General features: G+C 44.5%; 1 pseudogene; it reads left to right on the top strand.

The window, feature by feature from the left end:
- Nucleotides 1–20983: 20983 nt before the first annotated feature.
- LOC101392695 (small ribosomal subunit protein uS2 pseudogene) lies at nucleotides 20984–21893 on the top strand (annotated as a pseudogene).
- The last annotated feature ends 920 nt before the right edge of the window (nucleotides 21894–22813 follow it).

The raw sequence follows: 22813 nt of genomic DNA on the forward strand, positions 1-22813 counted from the left end.
TAATAGCTGAGAACTCCCTAAACCTGGGGAAAGAACTGGGACATACAAGTACATGAAGCTAATAGAACTCCTAATTACGTCACTGCAAAAAGACCTTCTCCAAGGCATATATTAAAACTGGCAAAAGTCAATGACAAAGAAAAACTATTAAGGGCAGCAAGAGAGAAGAAAATAACCTACAAAAAACCCCCATCAGACTTTCAGAGGATTTCTCAGCAGAAACCTTACAGGCTGGAGAGGGTGGAATAATATATTCAAAATTCTGAAGGACGAAAACTATCAGCCAAGAATACGCTATCTAGTGAAATTATCCTTCAGATATGATGGATAAATAAAATCTGTCCCAGATAAACAAAAGCTGAGGGAGTTTATCGCCACTAGGCCTACCTTACAAGAAATGATAAAGGGTGCCTCCTACCTGAAGCAAAAAGGTAAAGGATTACAAAGCTTTGAGCAAGGTGATAAAAAGACAGACAGACTCAGAAAATTGCAGCTCTATATCAGAATAGGTTAGCAAACACTTAATTATAACATAAAGGATAAAGGGAAAGAAGGCATCAAAAATAAATATAAACACTTCAATTTGGTCACAAACTCACAACACAAAAAAGGATAATTTGTGACAACAAAAACAAAGAAGGGGTAGAGGAAATGGATGGAAACTGCATAGGCTAATGGAGATAAGAGGCTATCAGAAAATGGACTATCTCATCTATGAAATATTTTATACAAACCTCATGCTAACCACAAAACAAAAAATCAGAGCAGTCACAAATCATAAAGAGAAAAGTGAGGAAAATATTACAGAAAACCACCAAACTGAAATGGCAGTCAGAAATACAAGGGAAAAGAAACAGAAATATAGGACAACCAGAAAACAAGAGAAAAAATGGCAGTATTAAGCCCTCATATAGCAATAATCACTCTAAATGTAAATGCACTGAATTCATCAATCAAAAGACAGAGTGGCTGGATGGATTAAAAAACAAGACCAAACAATATTCTGCCTCCAGGAAAAACATCTCAGCTCTAAAGACAAACATAGGCTCAGAGTCAAGGGATGGAAGACAATACTCCAAGCAAATGGCAAACAAAAGAAGGCAGGTCTAGCCATACTTATATGAGACAAAAGATAAAAACGATAATGAGAGACAAAGATGGGAATTATATAATGATAAAAGGAACATTCCACCAAGAAGACATAACATTTATTAATGTATATATGCACCTAACACAGGAGCACCAAAGTATACAAAGCAACTATTAATAGAACTAAAGGGAGAAGTGACACCAACGCAATAATAGTAGGGGAACTTAACACCCCACTTATGTCAATGGATAGATCATCCAGACAGAAAGTCAACAAGGAAGCAATGGCCTTAAATGAAACAATAGACCAGATGGACTTAATAGCTATATATAGAATATTCCATCCAAAAAAAGCAAAATACATATTCTTCTCAAGTGCACATGGAACATTCTCAAAGATAGACCATATGTTGGGAAACAAAGCAAGCCTCGATAAATTTAAGGAGATTGAAATCATGTCAAGCATCTTTTCTGACCACGATACTATAAAACTAGAAATCAACTATAAGAAAAAAGCTGGGAATGTCACAAATATATGTAGACTAAACAACATGCTACTGAAGAACTATTGGATCAATGAAGAAATCAAAGGAGAAATCAAAAAATACCTGGAGACAAATGATAATGAAAACACAGCATACCAAAACCTATGGGATGCAGGAAAAGCAGTGCTAAGAGGGAAATTTATACCAATACAGGTCTACCTCAACAAAGGAGAAAAATCTCAAATAAACAAGCTTACACTATACCAAAAAGAGCTAGAAAAAGAAGAACAAACAAAGCCCAAAGTCAGTAGAAGGAAGATAATAATAAAAATCAGAGCAGAAATAAATGAAATAGAGACTAAGAAAACAATAGAAAGGATCAAGGAAACCAAGAGCTGGTTCTTTGAGAAGCTAAACAAAATTGACAAACCCTTAGCCAGACTCATTAAGAAAAAAAGAGAGAAGACTCAAATTAAATAAAATCAGAAATGAAAGAGGAGAAATTACAATGGACACCACAGAAATTCAAAAGATTATAAGAGAGTACTATGAAAAGCTATATGCCAACAAACTTAATCTAGAAGAAATGGATAAATTCATAGAATCATACAACCTCCTAAAACTGAATCAAGAAGAAATAATCTGAATTGACCAATCACAAGTAAAGAGATTGAAACAGTAATCAAAAACCTCCCAAAAAACAAAAGTCCAGGATGAGACAGATTCTCTGGTGAATTCTGTGAAGCATTCAAAGAAGATTTAATTCCTATCTTTCTCAAACTATTCCAAAAAATTGAAGAGCCTGGGGTGCTTCCTAACTCATTTTACGAAGCCAACATCACCCTGATACCAAAACCAAACAAGGACAACACAAGAAACGAAAATTACAGGCCAATATCGCTGATGAACATAGATGCAAAAATCCTCAACAAAACATTAGCAAATCGAATACAATGATACCTTAAAAGGATCATACAGCATGATCAAGTGGGATTTATTCCAGGGATGCAGGGATGGTTCAACATCCATAAATCAATCAATGTGATACACCACATGAACAAAATGAAGAATGAAAATAACACGATCATCTCAATAGATGCAAAGAAAGCATTTTACAAGATACAGCATCCATTTATGATAAAAACTGAATAAAATGGGTATGGAAGGAAAGTGCCTCAACATAATAAAGGCCATATATGACAAACCCACAGCCAATATCACACTCAACAGAGAAAAACTGAAAGCCATCCCTCTGAGAACAGGAACAGGACAAGGGTGCCCACTCTTGCCATTCTTATTTAACAGCTACTGGAAGTTTTAGCCAGAGCAATTAGGCAAGATAAAGAAGTAAAAGGGATCCAAATTGGAAAGGAAGAAGTAAAATTCTCACTTTTTGTGGATGACAAGATTCTATACATAAAAAAACCCTAAAGAATCCACCAAAAACTATTAGAAATAATCAACAAATACAGTGAAGTTGCAGGATATAAAATAAACATACAAAAATCAGTTGCATTTCTATACACTAATTACAAACTAGCAGAAAGAGAAGTCAAGACTGCAATCCCATTTACAATTGCAACAAAAAGAATAAAATACTAGGAATAAATTTAACCAAGAAGGTGAAAGACCTATACACTGAAAACTATAAGACATTATTGAAAGAAATCAAAGAAAACATAAAGAAATGGAAGGATATTCCAAGCTCATGGACTGGAAGAATGAACATAGTTAAAATGTTCATATTTCCTAAAGCAATCTACAGATTCAATGCAATCCCAGTCAGAATCCCAATGACATTCTTCATGGAAATAGAACAAAGAATCCTAAAATTTACGTGGAACAGCAGAAGACCCTGATAGCGAAAGCAATCCTGAGAAAAAAGAACAAAGTTGGAAGTATCACACTCCCTGAGTTCAAAATAGACTACAAAGCTATAGTAATCAAAACAGCATGGTACCATCAGAAAAGCAGATACACAGAACAATGGAACAGAACTGAGAGCCCAGAAATAAAACACATATATGGACAGTTAATCTTCAACAAAGGAGCTAAGAACATACAATGGAGAAAGGAAAGTCTCTTCAATAAGTGGTTTTGGGAAAACTGGACAGACACATGCAAAAGAATGAAAGTAGACCATTATCTTACACCATACACAAAAATTAACTAAAAATGGATTAAAGACTTGAATGTAATACCTGAAACCATAAAACTCCTAGAAGAAAATATAAGCAGTACACTCTTTGACATGGGTCTTAGCAGTATCTTTTTGAATACCATTTCTCCTCAGGCAAGGGAAACAAAAAATAAACAGATGGGACTACATCAGATTAAAAAGCTTCTGCACAACAAAGGAAACCATCAACAAAATGAAAAGACAACCCACCAACTAGGAGTAAATATTTGCAAATCGTATATCTGACAAGGGGTTAATTTCCAAAATATATAAAGAACTCATACAACTCAACAGCAAAAAAATGAACCCAATCAAAAAATGAGCAGAGGATATGAACAAATATTTATCCAAAGAAAATATACAGATGGCCAACAGGCACATGAAAAGATGTTCAACATCACTAATTATTGGGGAAATGCAAATAAAAACTACAATGAGATATCACCTCACACCCATCAGAATGGCCATAATTAAAAAGACAAAACATAATAAGCTTTGGAGAGGATGTGGAGAAAAGGGAACCCTCATACACTGCTGGTGGGAATGCAAAATGGTGCAGCCACTATGGAAAACGGTATGGAGATTTCTCAAAAAATTAAAAATGGAAATACTATACGATCCAGCTTCCCACTACTGGTTATTCACCCAAAGAACATGAAATCAATAACTCAAAGAGATTTATGTATCATTATTATTCACAATAATGATATGTATCAGCATTATTCACAATAGCCAAGATATGGAAGCAACCCAAGTAGTCATCAATGGATGAATGGATAAAGAAGATGTAGTATTTATACACAGTAGAATACTACTCAGCCATAAAAAGGACAAAATCATGCCATTTGCAACAACATGGATGGACCTTGAGTGTATTATGCTAAGTGAAATAAGTCAGACAGAGGAAGACAAGTACCGTATGATTTTGCTCATATGCGGAAGATAAACAAACACATGGATAAATAGAACAGATTAGTGGTTACCAGAGGGGCACGGGGTGGAGGGGTGGGTGAAAGGGGTAAAGGGGCACACATGTGTGGTGACGGATAAAAACTAGACTATTGGTGGTGAACACAATGCGGTCTATACAGAAACTGGTGCATAATAATGTACACCTGAAATTCATACAACGTTATAAGCCAACACGACCTCAGTAAAAAAAAAAAAAAACCACTCAGTGGCTTTAAAGGGCAAGTATCTATTCTCATGTAACTCAGCTGAGTTGGGCTGAGCTCAGTGGAGAGGGTCTATGGAATCAGTTTATATTTGCTCCACACATTCTATTTTGGAGTCCAGGTTAAAGGGACAGGAGTGACCCAGGGAATCTCATGGCAGGTGACAGTGCATGAGACGGAAGCTAACCTGAGAAAGGATGTTGAAGGTATGTCTCATGTCCACAAACATTTCATTGGCCAAAGCAAATTGCATGGCCGAACCCAATATCAATGGGAGAGGGAGGTGAAGGCCACTGATGGGACGAGGAAGGGAGTAAATATTTACTAAATAATAACGCAAAGTATCACGTGGTTCATTAATTAATTAATTTAATTAATTTAAAAGTCTAGGATACTTAATCCTTTGCGTTTAGGCAGGTATTATTTCCTTTTTTGCCCCTGTACAAAGATGCAGAATTCCAAAGCTGTTGCTGAAGATTCCAGACCTTGCAGCCCTTGTGTGGTTCTGCGCTGAGAACTAACATGCGGCTCTCGAACTCTTCAGAACGGTACCATCGTGGGCAGACCACAAACCCACACTGCTCTTCACCCGATTCCTTGCCACGTTCATACAGGTGTTTATATTTTTTTAAAAACCTTGCACTAAAACTTCAGTTTCCTCAAGAGCAATGCATTTTCAGAAACCCAGAAGTTCTTGTGAACGACTCTTACAAAGAATCAGAGAATGAGGTCCTGCAGTTTTAGAGCAGCCTTCAAGGGCATGAGTTCAACCTCCTCATTTTACAGATGAGGAAACAAACAGTTTCAGTTTCAAACTTCCAGTTATTGCATAAAGTGGGTTACATTTTTTTTTCTTGTGTAAGAAAAGCAATGAGAAAAAATCTGGGGCAACTTTTACACGTCTTACTGTAGCTGTAACTCTAGTGGGGACCTCTGCGTAGTTTATTTTAGGAGAACCTTCCTATGACCTGCAAACTTTGTCACTACAACCAAAAGCCCCGACTGCCTATGAAAAACAAAAATTAAGTCTTCCCCTTGTGATGTTGAGGGTCTTCTGTTAGAGCCGGCAGAATACGCTGAGAGGCCTCGTCACCGGCTCCAGTGTCCTGAGCACGTCTAGGACTGTTTTCCACAAGGAGAGAGAAACAGAGGCACCACACCCAGTTCTCCAGGAAGGGAATTATGACTATCTCTCCAGGCCAAACAGTTTCAATATTTAGCTAATATTTTCCCCTATTAGAACAGTAGACTTAGAATGGAGAGCATGCTGGAGTGAGGGTGGGAGCCAAGATTAGACAAATCTAAGGTGAAAAGTACAATTGATTAAATAAATATCTATTGAATACCTCTTCTGTGCCAGGCCTGGTGCCAGGTCCTAGGGTTATGATGTAAACAAGACAGAAAAAGACCCTGTGCTCATGCTTCCGGTCTGGCCTGGACATGTAGCTGAAGTGTTATCAAGTACAGCGTATCGTGGGAGGGTGTAATGTAGGATTAACCTAGCACAGGGTGGAGGGGCTGAGGGGTGGTCAGAGGAGGTCTCCCTGGAAAGAGGATGCTTTCCTAGTAGAGACTTTGGGGGGCTGAGGAAGAAAGCTCTCCAGGCAGAGGAAGACCATGTGCAAAGGCCTAATGGAACTTAGAAATAGCCAAGGAAGCCCAGGCTTAGCCAGGGAGGGGAGATGAACATGAGACTGGACAGACGGGCAGGCCCAGACTCTGGGGGGGCTTGTAGAGGAGAGGAGAGCAGGACTTGACTCTAAGGGCAAAGGGAAGACGTTGAAGGCTTCGAAGAAGGGGACTGACACATAGGATTTGCATTTTCACAAGGAAGACTTTGGCTGTGCTGTCAAGAATAAACTGGAGAGGACAAGAAAGAACTGCGGGATGTGAGGAAATTACACAGAGAACCAATAAGTTCTGGAGCTGGTGACTCCAAATGTTCAGCCCAGGTGGGCTGTGGATTGTGCAGAGAGCACAGATGGGGTGAGTGTGTGTGCGTGTGTGCACGAGTGTGTGCGCATGTTCGTCGGTTACAGAGCATGTGGAAGGTGCTCTCCTCTCCCTAAACTTACCCACAACTCCCGGACAGCCCAGGAATAGGATCACTCCTTTGAGTTTGAAAATGTCTCCAGAACATGTTGGTTAAAGGACAAGAATGGCTTAGAGGTAAAGCTGACAAATCGGACACGTATATTGAGCTCTCTTTCTTTCTGAAACCCACTACACAAAAGCAAGGAGAATGGGAAAGGAGCAAACAGCAGAACCTGCGAAGTTGAAATGCTGTGAAAGACGGTGACTGGCCTAGGGACCCAGGCCATGAAGGCACAAGCCAAGTCTGCGGGGGCGAGTGAGGGGGGGACTCCAAAAGTGCCTTGGTTCACATTTAGAGCCGAGATACAAGCGCAGGAATTGGTGGCACCTGGTACCTCTGGACGTGAGCGTGAAGGTGGGCTGAAACAGCAGGGTTGGTGGAGAGCGTATAGAAGCGGGTAGATGTCCCTAACCACCCCCATGCCATGCAGCCATTTGGCTCCTTGTTCACTGCAGTAAATGACGGGAGAGATTTATTTTCGGGAGACAGTAAACGGGGGATTTCTGAGCTGGAGATGCCAGGGAGAGTTGAGGTATGGCAGGAGGCTGTACTGAAAACAGAGGGATTCAAGGAATGTTGATGGGCTGACTGGATATTTGGGCTCCAGCATCTTCCTACACTCAGCTCCCAGAACACAGCAGCCCTGCGCATATGCTGAGTGGGGGATTGAGGAGTCTTCTCTGGGCATCTGACCAGTCCAAGAGGAAAGGCCTAAATTGACGGTTCCTGGGGAAACAGCCTAGTCATCTGACCCTCAGGGCCAGGCTGGTGCAGGCCTGAGGGCTCTGGCTGAGATCTCAAGAAGATGAAATCAACAGTCACTAATGAGTTTGAATGTATTGAGACTTTTGCGCAACTGGGCAGAATTTGGATTTGATTAGTGATAAGTTCATTAAAAACCAGCAAGTGAAAAAACAAGCCAATTATTCACTCCAGGTGGAAAAAATGTGCAGGAAAGGAAAAGTACTCTCGGCATCTCTCGCGACTTAGCTATCTACAGCGTTTACATAGTCATGGTGACATGAATATTGTATATTGATCTGATCAAATCACCACATCACTGTCTTCGGCAGATGGCATACTAGGGGGTCTGTGTGTGTGTGTGTGTGTGTGTGTATGTGTGTTTTAGGGGTGGAGTGGGACCTGTAGAGAGCTAAGTCCCCATCTTCCATGTTGGGAAGCCAATAGATAATACCTATAATGGAAAGATCATGTAGCAACATACATCTGTTATTTGGAAATTTACAGTTAAATATTAACAGAATTAGAAGAGTTGAAAGAGGTTGCCTTTGAGAGTATGCAATGGAGGTGGGGAAAACTGTGTGGCTCGTTGACTCCTATGTTTCATAATAAGCCTTGTAAAACTGCTTACTCTTTCATATGTGTATGTATAAGGTTAATGAAAATGAACATTAAATTTAAAAAGGAAAAGACAAAAGTGGTTACGTTAACATATCCCATTACTGGCTTTTTTTATACTCCCTCCTGAGTACTACCGCAGTACCAAGTACGAGTAGCTGTTGCTTTACCTGGTGCTGTGGGTTGAATTTTGTCCCCCAAGTGACATTGAAGACCTAACCTTCAGAATCTGACCTTATTTGGAAGTAGAGTCTTTATAGATGTAAGCAAGTTAAAGTAAGGTCATTAGGGTGGGCCCTAATCCAAAATGAGTAGTTCCTTATAAAAATAGGAAATGTAGACACAGAGACAGCCATGCACAGAGGGAGAATGCAGTGTGAAGATGAGGGTGGAGATCAGGGTGCTGCATCTACAAGCCAAGGAAAAGCACAGATGCCAGCAAACCACCAGAAGCTGGGGGAGCAGCCTGGAACAGAGTTTCCCTCCCAGCCTCGGAGGGAACCAACCCTGCCGACACCTGGATCTTGGACTTGGAGCCTCCAGACTGTGAGACAACAGGCTTCTGTCGTCTGAGACCCCAGGCTGTGGTTCTTTGTTATGGCGGCCATAGGGAACTGACACCCACCCATGGGACCACTCATTTCCACCCCTCCATGGAGGAGGGGACTAGTCTCTGAATCTTCCTCTGGAGGAAGGAGGAAAGGAAGGGAGGAGAGACGTGGGAGCGGGGAAGAAGAGGAGAGGGATCAGGATGTGCCTAGATCGACCTTGACCCACACAACCTTGACCCCAGCTGGGAAACCTACCTTTGGGCAAGAGGGTTACACTTCTGTCTTAAATTCTTTTATAACCGGAACATGTGTATGTGTTACGTTTGCAGCTGAAAAATAAATAAATACAAACACTCATACATACCAAAGAAAAGTGGAAAAGAAATTCTTCTTCCTCAATTCTTCAAAATCTCCAAATGGGAGAAGAACTAATTGGTAATGCTGAAGTTGATACAGGATATTGAGGTTCATACAGGATTAAAAATATTGTCTTTTAATGTGTTTGTTCTTTTTCCCTAACCAAGTAAGATGACTGCATTGGGCGGGCTGGACCCTGTCCTCCTCCCTGGAGCTCGGTTAGGGGGACACGAGCCCGAGTGGTCCTTCTTGGACCTGCTCAGGAGCATCAGAAAGCTTTCCAAAGATTGGCCCTTGATGGTCGCAGGAATAAGGTGATGCTGCCACCTCCACCCGTTGTCCGGGCTCCAGGACACATGCACAGCCCACACGCAGCCTCTCTGTGGCTCACGAGGTAAAAAGTTATTAACCGAAATCAACTGAAATGAAGAGTCACATCTGTCGTGACACACAGTTCACGTCTCCAGACGGGTTTGGCCTGCATTGCAGGGGACACACACACACACACACACACACACACACTCAGCAGCCCTGGGGGAGAGCAGAGGCAGCTGCAGAAGCCAAAATCCTCCCCAGTCTTAATTAAACCCTCCAAGTTTCCAGGCAACACAGCCAAGGAAAAAATCATTTCCAAGCTGAAGCCTCCAGCCCCCAGCCCAGAAAAGGAAACGGGTCGTTTGGTTTAATCAGCCCACATGCACATTCTCTCTCCCCAGGTTGCCAAGACAGGGCCTGTACCTAGCAGAGGTATTTGTGTAATCAAAGCTTCTGGAACTTTCCCTGCCAAGGCTACCAATGTGAATAGGCTCCTGAGGTAAAAATGTTCCCCCTGCTGGGGACGGCGCCCTTGAAGTCTACATCAAAATCCAGCCAGGGTCACAGCTGTTTCGGCACCCCACAGCGGAAAACTTGCAAGAAATCCTGCCTGTACCGCTGCTTTGCCTCAGGACCAGAGGAAACAGGCCTCAGTCGTGACGGGGGGAGAGAAAGAAGAGGTTGTCAAAAAGCCAGCCCTTCTGTCTACCCAGTCCTCCGGGCGCAGGGGCAAAGCCCCGTCGCACGGCACCCCCCCCCCCCACTTCACCCTCTCACCCATTCCCCTTATGGGAGCTGGGGTCCCGGGAGCCACAAGAGGGGGCAGCAGGTTAACTCTTCAAATGCCAGAAGGGGCTCGGAGGTATCAGGAGGTGGGTTTGAAAACTCTGCATCTGGTCACTTCCCTCAAAGGAGAGGAGAAGCAAATGGCTTGCTCTGGAAAGGCCCCTGGCTTGCAGCATAGATGCTGGAGGAAATCTATGAAGGGATGGTGGCCTGGTCACCGGTTCACACGGTGGCGAGGACAGAGGGAAGGGCAGTCATGTGCTTCAGGCTTTGCGACTTCAGTGACGCTCGGTTCACATGTGGTTCTAGCGACTGAAAGATCCTTTGAGAAATTTATGCTCACGTTCAGTTTATGTCAACAAATACCAAATACAATAGGAAGTGGGTGCCTTCCATTTCCAGGACGGTGCTGGTGGATGGGCCTGCCCTTGGGGACCGGGGGAGACGGACACTCCACAGAAGTGTTCTTGCGGTTAACCCCCATGGGTGAGTACAGGGATCGAGGCTCAAATTGGCTGTGAAAGACTTAAGAGAAAATAGGCTTATGAAGATCATTTTACATCGAGCTTCTCCGTTATGGGAAGTCTTATGTCTCTAGGGTTAGCAAGGCCTAAAACTTGGGAGCCGCCAGAAAGAAGGTTGCCAGCAGGGATGAAACATGCCCGCTGTTCAGATGGAACCCCATCAAATCATTGTCACGGAAAACAAGGCATCGTCCCGGGTATTCTAGCCTCTGCAAAGCATCCCCCATTCTGCCTCTTAAACTTCTGTCACAAAATAAAAATACCATGGTGTTGACTGAGTAGTGGGCTGGAGAGGTGAAATGGGTTTACTTCAGAAAGGAGAGAGGGAGCTACCAGCCACGGCAGGAATAGATTCAGAAAGGGGAGGGGGCTGGGGGTGCAAAGGCAGGCGCTCCTGTAGTTGGGTGAGAGAGTTTGCAGGAATATAGGGAGAAGGAGGAAAGAATCAGGAGGACAGAGCCATACATGTGTGATATATGTGGCTAGGGAGACAGGGAAGGGCAACTGAAAGATGTTTTGCTGTGCATCTGGATTCTCTTCGATATGCTTCAAGAGAGCTCAGTAAAGATTAAATTTGCCTTACAATCATCTTTATGTCTTGCACTGGGAGGCCACTCAAGACACAAGCAAGCCCCATTGGTGGCACCACCCCTTCCCTTCCCCACTGTCTAGGTTTTAGGACAACACCCAGATTATAATTTCTCTCGGGAAAAGCCATCCTGGGTCTCCAGGAGGTTATACAAAACGTAAGTACTCATTATGCTAATCCTAGTAGGCAATTTCTCATTCTTGAATGGGCAGCCTCAGAATTTAAATTTTACTCTACAATTTCACCACAAGGAGAGGAAGCATCACAGTAAGACCACTCTCTGACCAGCCAGTGACTTTGAGTGATGATATCATGGGGTCACCATGCTTACACTGACTACATGCAGGGCTAACAGGTCTCAGGTGGCCCACCAGCCCAGCTTCTTCTTCGGGACAAGCACCATTATGTCTTCGAAGACTTAAATGAGATGGGTCCCGGGTCCTGACCATGCTGCTTTTCCTCCTGCCGGATTCTCCTTACCTCCACCACCCCTTTCCCACCCAACCACGCCTGGTCTGCTCAGCAAATCCTACTCTAATGTGAAGACTGTTGAAATGTCCCGGCCCCTGTGAAACCTGCCCTGACCACTTACCCACAGCCTCTTGTCCCTGAGTCACCCCCTGCTTCTGCAGTGTTGTTTTCCTATCTACCTTCCTAACTAGAGTGAAGACATGAATGAGCTCTGTGTCTTCAGTGCCCAGGACAGGGCCCAGCACACAGTTGATGCTCAATAAGCCATCCAACACAGAGCTGTCATCTGTCTTGTCCTTCCATGCAGAGAAAGCCCAGTTTTTGAAAAGCCATCATTTTCCAAGCACTTAACCCAGAACTGAAACTGCAGTAGGTACAAGGGAATTCATTTACTCATCCCTCTAATCACAACATGTATTTCCCATCCTTCAACTGGCAGTCTCAGAACAAAGCTCACCCAAATTCACAAAGTGGAGGAAAACGTCCCATAAAACAACTTTCCGAGCATCAGAGCTGTAGGATTATGGTTTCAAAGCCTTCAGCAATAGAAATTTCTTGCCTGCACTTCTGTTTCTGACATGAAACTTGTACTCTTTAAAAAATGTTTTTTTTTTTTAATGTAAAAGTACTCCATGCTCATTAAAGAAAATCTGCAAAGTAGAGAAAAGCAGAAAAGAACAAAACCATTTTCAATCAGAGTCTCACTATGTAAATAGTAAGTCTGTAACATTTTGGAGTAGGAGTTACTCTCTTACTTACAGAATTTAATAAAAACCAGAAGACAGCTTGTGCTGTCTGCTAAGATCAGAGCCAGCTTCCACAGAAAACACATCGTGGGTTTCATAGCCAGTCCCTGCAGCACACACTCGGGGAGCGCCTGTCGGCACGCCCTGGTAGGCAACACTGGGTGTGGGGAGATGGGTTAAGGGAAAGGCGGAATTAGTATGGTTGGGCGCCGTGGCTTGATCCTAGGGAGCTTTGTATATTGCGGACCACTCTTCTGTTCTTCAAATCACCGAAGTCATGGCAACCTCAGGCTGCAGTTCCTCCCAGCTCCCATTCATGCAATTACCAGTCAGTCCTCTCAGGCTGCCGGGAGGGCCACGAGGCCCTTCACAAAAACCAGAGGGCCTCCCCAGCAGCCCCATGACCTTCACCACTGTTTCCTTGACTGACCCTGCCTGGAGCTGCCATAATACCTGAACCCCAGCAGCCAATCCTTGGACCCTTAGTGGCAACCCCAGCCCTGTCACTTGTTAGCCTAACGGGACAGACAGCTCCCCAGAACTGAAAGATCATGGCAGAAAGATGACACCTTGTTGAAGTAGATAACAGACAGCGGCAGCTTTCAGACGGAGGCGAGCAGACCCTCAGGATGCCCTCATCTGCCTGGGCTGACCTGCCCTGAGTAAAGCATACACTGACTTCTTGACACCGGAATGGATTTTTACTTGTGCATAGATATTTTCTTTATTTAATGTAAAAGACATTTCTGTGCCCAGAGTATGAATCAGCACTGCGACTAAACAAGGTTTCCTGTTCTCATTCCAGGCACTGAGTTCATTGCAGGGGACTCAAAGATCCGTATGGCAGCCCAGCCAGGGAGGCGACCATGCCCCTCCGTGGAGGGAAAGGAACTTAATATTTACGGAATGCTTACTCTGTGCGTGGCATTGTGCTAGGTGTTGTTTAAAATTAACACATTTAATCTCAACAAGGTATGAATTAGTATGATTTCTTTTCATTTTACATTGGAAGAAACTGAGGCTCAGGAAGCCATTTCCTGCCTTAACTCACACTGCTGGAATTTGGAAAAAAACGCAAACCCACATCCGGGTCAGTTTGATAGAGTGGCAGGGAGCAGCGTTTAAGTGCAGGCAGGCAGGGTGTGGGGCATGACGGGTGGCAGTCTGCTTGGCCTCGCTTTCAGAGTCAGCCACGGCTCGGGGGAGCGACACTGTGCACAGACAAGCTGCCCATGTCAGCCGCAGTCAGGCAGGACTATCCCTCTGCCTCATGGACCTCTAGTTTTCAAGGAGGAGTTTAAATTCTCTGTCCTCCCAGCTGAGCTTCAGTCTTCCCCCCTCCTTCCCTGACAGTGCAAAGGAGGGAATGAATGGTGGGACGAGTCTGAGTGTAGATGCAGAGGGGCCAGTGGTGTGGCCTCAGGTGTGTGTCTAGGTATTTTTGAGCTCTGGTTCCTCACCCATGTGATGGCACAAGGGCTCCCGACAGGGTTTTTTGTTTTTTTTTAAATTTTTTATTTATTTATTTATTTTTCCCCCCAAAGCCCCAGTAGATAGTTGTATGTCATAGCTGAACATCCTTCTAGTTGCTGTATGTGGGACGCGGCCTCAGCATGGCTGGAGAAGTGGTGCGTTGGTGCGTGCCCGGGATCCGAACCCGGGCCGCCAGCAGCGGAGCGCGCGCACCCCACCGCTAAGCCACGGGGCTGGCCTCCGACAGGCTTTTGATTACATTTCTTGAGTTATCAGAAGTGGTGGCTCATACAGCACATGGAACACCTCCACGATCAATAAACATCAGCTCTTGTCGCTTCACTGCTTTCCAAGCTCCACTAGCACAGACCTATATGGTCAGCACTGTTCCATGTCTTAAAATACTCTCTATTTTTTCTGCGTGTGTTAATCTTTGTCCCCCCAGCTCGTTCCCCTCCCCTGCAAGTTGGCCTTAGTCCTTTGAGGGAAAAGATCATGTCACATATAAACACCTTTCAGAGTGTGCTACCCATAGCAAATATTTAAAAAAAAAAAATTTGATTGATTGATTGATTCTGTCTGTGGACACCACGTCCTGACTGGTAAGTGATGTGTTAGCAGTGGTGCACTGACGCCAGCTCACATTGGCTTGTGAGAACCAAGTTAAATTTTCAGGAAATTTGTGAGCCAGTTGTCAAACTGAGAGTAGCTTAAATTTTGCTACGGTAGGAGTGTTTACACCACAGAAATTGGCAAACACCACCCATCAGGACTTCACTCCCTCCCCACCCATAAACACACACACAGAACCAGTTGTGGGCTAGGTTTCTTACAGTCTAATTTCTGGTGCATCATCATTTGCACAAAGCTTCCAGATGATATGTAGCTTGATTTCACCAGGGCAGAAGCCTGTAGAGTATCTTAAGGCTCCCTACACTGATAACAGGATTTCCAGCCTTAGAACTGGAAATGCAAAGATCTCACTTACTTTAACCATTTCAAATGTAGAAGCTGCTTCTTTCACATCCTGACGATGCCCATCTGGCCTCCAAGGAACACTCTGAAGGGAAGGGAACTCATTTATTGTCTTCCAGGCAGTTTTTCCAAAGGAGAGCTCCAAGATTATTTGAAGATTCTTCTTCATAGTGATCTGTTCCAACCTACTACCACCAGTTGTTCTTAGATCTGCCTGGTTTTGTAGCAAAGCAGAATGTCTACACTCTGTGTAGTGACAACGTTGAGCACAGCTTCATGTCACTCTCACAGCTCCTCTCTGTCAGGCTGCATGGCCTTCGTTTTCCAACTGTTAAGACCCCCTCACCATTGTGGTTATCCAGGAACTAAATGAAATAGTCTAGATTTGATCAGGTTAGTACAATAAAGTGAGACTACTAGTTCCTATAATATTTTCCACAAGCATATTACACATTAGGTTTGTGTTGTACTTTAAAAAAAATTAATTCTTTTCCTTGACATTATTTTCAGGCTGGGCCATGTTAGTGCTATACCTAGACAATTCATTTTATGAACTCAATACTTTACATTTATGGTAGTTGTATGTCATATTCTCACTATTCATGCATTATTTTTTGAGTATTAATTTTGATATCCATCATATTAATTTAATTAATTTTTCAGTTTTGTGACCTCTCCTACGGGCCTTCCTATAACAGATTTTTCAAGACTGAACACGAATATTCAACCAGTTGTGACTTTTATGTAATTACTATTGTCCAACACAACTTTCTAAAATCTGGCTACAGGGAGGCCATGAGAAGTTTTGTCCAATAGTTGGCTGAATTCAGCCATGTTTATGTAATTCCCTAGATCTGTCAGTCCAGTCAATCAAAAATGGAGTGAACTGATGTGGTATGCCTTGTTTTTAATGAACTTAGCCAGTGTCCCGTAATCATCTACTTGTTTCCTAATTTGCTTATAAATGTTGTATTTAATAATCGATTCCAGAATTTTGTCCTGAGAAAAGACTTACCAATCAGCAGTTTCTGAGAGCCACCTTTTCCTGTTTGCTGAGATCAGGGTGACATTTTCTTAATACTTCTTTCGATGCTGCTCCTGTTCACTCGATGTCGCATGGACTCCCAGTCGTGGGAATCTCACAAGTCCTCGTCACAGCCTATGATGTCTTTTGTCTGCCCCTCCAATCACAGCCGTCCGACAGAAAGGTGATGCAAACCACAAAGGCAAGCCACTCGCATAATGTACAAATTCCTGGTAGCCACATTGCAAAGGTAAAAAGAAACAGGCGAAACTAACTTTAACCCTACATCTTGAAATTATTATTCCAACATATAATCTATATAAAAATTATTAAGAAGGTATTTTACATTTTTATACTAAGTCTTCCAAATCTAGTGTGTGTTTTACACTAAAAGCAAATCCTGATATGCACAGGCCACATTGCAAGTGCACGAAAGCCACTTGTAGCGAGCAGTTATCATACTGAATCGTGCAGTTATAGACTTACACTCGTTTCAAGTGCCTGGACGTTATTGTCACCACTATCGTTATGTATTCTTTCGTCTTGCACTTCACGCCCACTTTCATGGTCTTTATTGTCTCCTCCTTTTCAGCATGAAAGTCTCACTCACCATCCAGAAGGTGGGAGAAGAATAGGGGCTGATGGCCTTGCTTTCTCTCTGTCTATTAATATTAACGAGGGCACCTTTTACAGTGAAAAATCATAAAGAAAGCTCGTTAAGGGCAGCGACAGCCCCGGCACACAGCTCTCCCTAGAACCACAAAACGGGCCTGTTACAGAGGCCCGGGAGCTAATTCTCTCCAGATGTTTGCAAAGCGAGCAAGACAGAAGGTGGGAGCAGAAATTACTGAGCACTCCATGAGGAGCTGAGGGAGCAGGGCCCCAGGCTTGGATCGGCAATAAGTGAACACAGAGACCTTGTTTGTTCAGAGGAACTTCAAAGCCACTATAAAATTCCAGGAAAGGTAAGAGGCAAAAACACTACAGAATCCAGCATTCCTGCAAAGTCAGGCTGGAGACGAACTTGAGGTGCTTCCCCCGGTGCTTAAGAAGACGACAGAGGGGCAGGTCTGGCGAGCAGATGTCTGGCTTTTGTTTATGCCTGTTCTTATACGCAGTACGTGCATGCCGCATAGATGTGTTTCTCTAGCCAGGCCAAAGAGGACACACCAATTATAGTCGTGCATCACTTGATGCCGGGGCACCTTCTGGGAAATGCGTCATTAGGCGACCTCGTCGTTGTGCGACATCACAGAGTGCACTTACTCACACCTACATGGTACAGCCCGCCACACACCTAGGCTGTACGGTACTAATCTGACGGGACCACCATCGTATATGCAGTCCATCATTGACTGAAATGTGGTTATACGGCACCTGACGGTAAACACTTAGATAAAAAAAAAGAAAGAGAAAATGCCTTTTCTGTACTATTACTTTACACCAAAACCATAAAATTGCTAATGAGACATAGCAGGTCCAAATAAAGTTGGTTATATTTATCTTCATTTTTTTCCTTCCTTCTCTCTCTTTAAAAGTGAGACAAACAGCATGGAATTATGGCTAAAATCATAATTAAAGAGGAGGAAGAAAGACTAATTAATCAGCTGAAAGTCTGATAAGTTATCTCTCTGGTCGCCAGATACCCGGTGGGATACAGGCTTCCAGGATCCAACCCTGTAGCTATGTTTTTTCCATCGCTAATTACTGTGACCTGCCAGGTATGTGCTGTTTGCCTCTTCTATCTTTCTCTGGGGTTCAAAGGAAGAATGAAACAATGGCAGCCGAAAAGGAAGACAAGAAAATTGATCAAAAGTGACCACATTACCCAAGCGAAATAGCCGCCACAGAGGAGGGCAGAGAATGACCCACAACACAGTTACTACTTGAGAGAAGCAGACAGTCCTGGTGTCACGAGAAACTGAGGCAAAACCTCATCTCCTCCTCAGAGAATCAGAACATATGGGTCCATATCTTTTTCTTTGGAGCAGAATTATGTAGCATTATGCTCAGAAATAACGGTTAGTTAAATGCATGGTCTCTTGGGACTGAGGCTGTGTTCCCGGCTGAGAGGCTTACAGGGTGACTAAATTTCAGGTTGTTTAACTGCTCTTGGATTTCTGTTTTCTCCTCTACAAACAGCACGAGAACAGGACCTTTCCAGGCCTGTTGTGAGGATTACTGAGGTGTGCCGGCAAAATGCTTACCTTGTCCAGCCGGGCCCCTGGCCCAAGGTCAGAGATAACCGAGGATGCTCAAGGTGAGACCCCCTTCTCATTCACCCAGCTCTGTCCAGCTCTCTTCCTGCAGGTGTTAGCAGCCCTTGGAAGACGGCAGACTTGCAGGCAGGTCCTTTTTCTTCTTAACCTCCACAGGGCAGGGTCATCCAAGTGGTTCCCTTGCTGGTTCTCTTCATACAGAAAAGGGACAGTCTCAGCAGAGTCAAGGACACAGTGACTTTCTAGACTCTAAGCCTTTGCTGGAAGAAGGGGTCTCAGAAATGGTTTTCTGAGCTGGATCATTGGCCAAGGAGCCCCGTGTCGCCCTGTACCCAAGCCTCCCTCAGTTCCCCTTCTGAGCACTTTTGTGCATATGATCAATCACTGTAATAAAGCATTTCAGAAAGTCATGATTTGACAAGAAAAAGATAAATGTAAACACTGCACAGACAAACACTGTGAGGAGAAACATCTGGACGTCCACTGCCTGTTTCCTGCTGAGAGAGTTTGGGAACTTGGGGATTTTAGCAGTTGGACAGGCTAATTTTGGAAATGACTTCACGTATGTACAAAAAAGAAAAGCACACATTTATTACGCTTCACTCACCAGATGAGGGAAGTTGGCGGTCGACGTCCCGGCCTCTCAAGAACAGAAGGGACGGAGCTGGGGCCGCGCACAGGGTTTTCCTCCCTTCCCGCTCTCTCACCCCCGGGGCCCCCTGTCCCTCGGCAGGACTTCAGTTTCCTTGATTTCTTCTTTCCTTCTTACACTCAGTCTCCTCTTGGGTTCCAGAAATCTCAACTGTGAATTCGGGCTTTGCCGCTGACCAGCTAGTTGCTCTTAGAGAGATCTCTCAATCTGCCAAAGCCTCAGTTTCCTCTTTTGAAAATAAAATTAATAATCATAGTGATAGTAATAACAAGTATTCACCCTCGAATTTCACAGGATGGATGGAATCTCCTCTCCTCCTTCCTCTTCCCACAGCAGTTCACGTTCTTTCCTGCTTCCACACCTTTCAGTACAAGGTTTCCCTTTGTCTCTCCCTGGGCAACTGTGACTCATCCTTTCAGACGCAGCCCACACATCACTCATGCTGGAGAGTCTTTGTGTCTCTCTCACAGGTATTCACATAACATTTCAAGGCACGTAGTAGCATGGGACAGACCTTTAAGTAAGAAAAAGCAAGTTATAAAATAATACAATCCAATTTGTTAAAACATTATATGTATACATATTTAAGTTTATTTAGCAGGATGATAAATGAGATTCTTCTTGTCTTGGACTCCAGCCCACAGCTGCAGAGTTAAAAGAACCCTCACATTCTAGAGAGCAGATGCCAGGCACATACCTGCAGATGCCATAGAAAGGTAGACCAGAGAGTCTTGCAACACCCACCACCCAATCAGCCTGCGTGAGAAAAGACAAGAGTCTCAAACTCCGTTTGCTTAAATAGGAACTTCATACTAATGAGTTGTTATCTGAATAGGGACTCTTGTATCATCCTTTCCCCATGAGTTCCCCACCTCTCAGGCCAAATGACAGTGGCTCTAAGAGAACACTTCCGAGAAACTGGGGCTTCCTGCAAGGAGGTGACCCTGGCTGCTCACTCCTCTCTGGACGCCGGCTGAGTTATGGACCCTCCCAGGCCCGTGGAGGTGCTGCCTCCCCAGCAGGGTAAAGTGAGAAAGTTCTTGGGAGCTTGACACATGCTCCCTTCCCTAGAGGCGGGGGGCACACGTGAACCCAGGGGTTGTGCCTACTTCTTGTCTGAGCACCCCGAAGGTGGGAGGCGGGAGGAGCAGTTGGCAACAGCAGGGCACAGAGAAAAAGCAGCAGAGGAGCAGTCTGACTCCACCGTTAGGCATGGAAGTGGTGCCTGAGTTCTCCATAGGCCAAGAGGATATTTTGGAAGGTAAGTGGATTTAAAGCTCCTTGAAGGTCACCCCGGTGAGGATGGAAGTAGGGTAACTGCAGAAGCTAGGAGTGGAGGATGGCAAGACATCGGATGGAGTGGGTGTCACTCATGCTGATGTCAGAGGGTTGTGCAGTGTGTGGTCCTCCGGGTGCCTCCAGGTAACCCACACATCCAACCCACGAGAGACCCAGGTATGGAAGCCTCCAATGGGAGACAGGCTGTGTTAGCTGAGGGAGACCTAAAACAGCAGCTGCAGCAGCTAAGAAAGGATGTTTCTCTCTCTTCCTCTTCCTCCCTTCCACCCCGACTCTGGAGCCGGATCCAGACACGCAGCTCCCACTCCCCACTAAGGGCTCCTGACCATGATTCAGGCCTGTGTTGAGGGTTACAAATTGGGTGATGTTGGGGGAAGCAGAAGATTTAAATTGGTAGTGAGATTGAAGCTTTGATTTAGACTCAGTGGAAATTGGCACCCTAACTGAAAGTGACGTTCTCCTTGTGGATCCATTTTGCTCTCAAGATCCCGTTCCTGATGTTGGAGGGAAACCTCAGACTTGCCGATGAGAGATGATGCAGCCTTTCCCCACTTACCCAGAGAGGGGTCCATATGGCGTTGTTCTGGGTTCTTGTCGTAACTTAAAGGGAAGCTTTCACAATGTCCAGAGCCCTTGATTTCCTACAGATGAAGGAGGAGGATGTCCTCAAGTTCCTTGCAGGAGCCCACTTGGGTGGCACCAACCTTGGCTTCCAAATGAAACAGCACATCTACGAAAGGAAAAGTGATGGCATCCACATCATCAATCTGAAGAGGACCTGGGAGAACCTTCTCCTGGGGGCTTGTGCCCTTGTCACCACTGAAAACTCAGCTGATGTCAGTGTCCTATCCTCCAAGAACACTGGTCAGAGGGCTGTGCTGAAGTTTGCTGCTGCCACTGGGGCCACTCCTATTGCCGGCGGCTTCACTCCCAGAACCTTCACTGAGCAGATCCAGGCAACCTTCCAGGAGCCACACCGTCTGGTGGTTACTGATCCCAGGGCTGCCCAGCAGCCTCTCATGTGGGTGTCCTGTGTTAACCTGCCCACCTTCGCTCTGTGTAACTCTCCTCAATGCCACGTGGACATTGTCACCCTGTGCAACAACCAGGGAGCTCACTCAGTGGGTCTGCTGTGGCGGACGCTGGCCCGGGAAGTTCTGCGCATGCGTGGTCCATACCTCGTGAGCACCAAGGGAGGTCACACCTGATCTCCACTTCTACAGAGATCCTGAAGAGAGGGAAAAGGAGGAGCAGGCCCCTGCTGGAAAGGCCACGACCAAGGAGGAATTTCAGGGTGGATGGACTGCTCCAGCTCCCAAATTGACTGTCCTCAACCCAAGGTCACAGACCGGTCTAAGGCTCAGGTGCCCTCTGCGCCTGTGCAGCAGCTCCTGCTGCAGACTGCAGCCCTCAGCCTCTGCTGAAGACTGGTGTGCAGCTGCCACTGCTGAGGCCACTGAGTGGGCAGGAACAATACTCAGTGGTCTTAAGCTGTTCTTCCATAGACTTCTAAACAGAACATGGAAATAAGATTGATGGAAAATAAATAGTTTCTAAAAGAAAGAAAGAAAAGAAAGGTAATTCTGTCTCTAGGTTTAAAACTTCCAGGTAAACATCCAGTGGATTCCAAGAGGACCATCAGGTCTGCATCTTCCTGCTCAAGTCATTTCCCCTTTTCTTCCTTATTTTTGTGACTGAGCTTAGGCAGAAGCTTACATATCCTCTTCGCAGTGGGAGGAGAAGTCTCTAATCCATGTACCATGTCCTCACTTTCCAGATGAGAAAGCAGAGGGTGAGTAGCCTGTTAGGGCACAGAGCTAGTGGCGGCAGAACCACCTCTGAGTGTGAGCAGAGGCTGATATACATAAACTCAGACCACCGTGAATGCATTAGGAGACTGACTGTCATCTTAGAAGAACGAGGAGCACACTGGCTGGGTTGCGGGGCCGAGGTGCCGGTTCTCAACACGCTTGTCAGGACACTCTCAGACACGTATAAGCCACACCAGCCTAATACAATTGAGTGGCTCCTATTATTTCTGAAAAATGAACATGGTCCAGCAAAGGACATTGGATTTCACAAGTTTCAAATTATGATCGGCACTATTTGTTCCATTCACGTCTTCCTCCTCGTTCATTTACTACATATCAGTTTGGTGTGTTTACAAATGAGGCAATGTTCTAGGCACCAGGGATAAAGAACTTAAATGAGACAGACATCTCTGTGCTTAGGGAAGTTTTCTTCTGTAAATGAAGGGAAAGAATAAAAACTAATTACTAACAAAAACTAATAATTCATGCCTTATTATAATTTTTGATAAGTGCTATGATGGAGAAATTTAGGGTCCCATGAGACCATAAAATGAGGGCATGATCTTTATGGTGGGACAGAGGGTCTTTTCTTGAGGGAATGGCATTTGAGCTAAGCTATAAAAGCTGAACAGAGGCTAG

This window comes from Ceratotherium simum, chromosome 2 (genome assembly GCF_057802395.1).
Source record: "Ceratotherium simum simum isolate JZ-2026a chromosome 2, ASM5780239v1, whole genome shotgun sequence".
Taxonomy (NCBI): domain Eukaryota; kingdom Metazoa; phylum Chordata; class Mammalia; order Perissodactyla; family Rhinocerotidae; genus Ceratotherium; species Ceratotherium simum.